The sequence below is a fragment of the Phytophthora infestans genome, genomic scaffold, assembly GCF_000142945.1.
Source record: "Phytophthora infestans T30-4 supercont1.97 genomic scaffold, whole genome shotgun sequence".
Taxonomy (NCBI): Eukaryota; Oomycota; class Peronosporomycetes; order Peronosporales; family Peronosporaceae; genus Phytophthora; species Phytophthora infestans.
Window position 1 is genome coordinate 275,813 of NW_003303662.1, and position 1,622 is coordinate 277,434.

The window sequence follows — 1,622 nt, forward strand, 5'->3', positions numbered from 1 at the left end:
CGCAAGTAAGACTGAGTTGTTAAACGGCGTGTGGCAGTGGTTGATTGTGCCGACAGTGTCCGGGGTGCTCATGACGCTTGACGCTTGAGTCTTGCTCGCTTGTGCCCTTCTTGAAGAAATCGTGTCTGTGCTGGAGTGAGAACTCCTTAGGCGGGTGAGAAAGAACGCGGTGACTGGTATGCTATCGCCGCGGCAATGGAGGCCACGGGGCGAAAGTACGGTCTAATGCTGGGGTTATAGGTATTTCCTGAAGCAAATCTTAATTTGAGTGAAAGGGCTCCCAGGGACTTACGTGAAAATTGCGGTGTCAGTGATCGCCGGGTCTGTCTGAGACCCTCCACGCTTTCCCTCGACGGCTGCACATCAAGCGCTTTTGTCAGTGCAGCATCTTAATATCCTTGTGATAAACTCACGGCGGATTGTTGCCAGGGGTACGTAAAACTTTGCGCATTTCACTTGAAGTACAAGTCCCCTTTTTCTTGTTTTTAGTGTCTCCTATTCATTGGCAACAGCGTTTAATAATAATATAGACCTACCGATAATAAAATGCTTGTCTGTTGGTGATCGTCGATGATGCCTCTCCCTCACACTTTCTGTTGGTGTATAATGCAGATCAATGATTTTGCCCTCTCATTACCATTTGCAGACCCCTGATGTTGCACTGAAAGCAAACTCGACATGTCATCCTGAATTGTTCTCAAACTCTGTCATCACTCGACTGGTATTGATGATGCAACTGCCCCCCCCCCTTCGTTTAAATGCGATGTTGCTGGTAGAGGCAGCGCCGTCTTGGTGTAGATGAAGCAATCACTCATCGTCAGCGTGTCGACAAAACCTAAAAGAGAACCTGACCTCGCTGTAGTCCGATATTTTCACCTGATCGTGGAGTTCGTGGTGTCGCTGCAGATGGCGTTCGAAAAGATACGGCACCCGTTAGAATGACCCGTGGCTTGCCAGACGCACTAGCTGGTATGAACGCCACCGTCTTCGTTAATTGCGGTATTCGTTTCTGACTACTATCGTTTATCTCCTGCATCTCAAGTCTCTCTAGTTGTTGCAAACGCGTAGATTCGAATCACCCCAGTCGCCGTTTAAGACTTTGTAGTCCTCTCTCAGGCATGAACTGAGTTGCGGTGACTGCTTCATCGGTTTTTCGAAAGCTGACAGTCGTGTTGGGTGCGTAGGTGCTTGCTCCAGCATCTGGTGCAGTGTTAGGATCATGGATCGGATACAGCTCTTCCACAATGCGAGAGAGATACCGCTGTACATTCAACGCAAGATCAGCAGCATTTCCATCTGAAGGAAGCTTCAGATCGATAGCAGAAGACAAGTAGGACTGCGTCGATGCATCAGTGTCTTCGAGTGATAGTGCACTTGCCTCTTCATCCTGCTGGAATTGCTAGTCGCGACCAGGATGTTCACGACGCCTCTTGAGTACATGTATACAATTCAGAAATAGTAAGAAGTGTGCCCTTGGCATCAAGACATGAACAACGACTTTAGAAATGAACAACCAAATATCACGCTACCTAACAAAAGCCTAGATCGCTAGATGCAGCGACTCCGTGACGAACATGTCGCGGCGCTTGTGTGCACGTTCAAGCTGTGCCAATTGGTCTCTC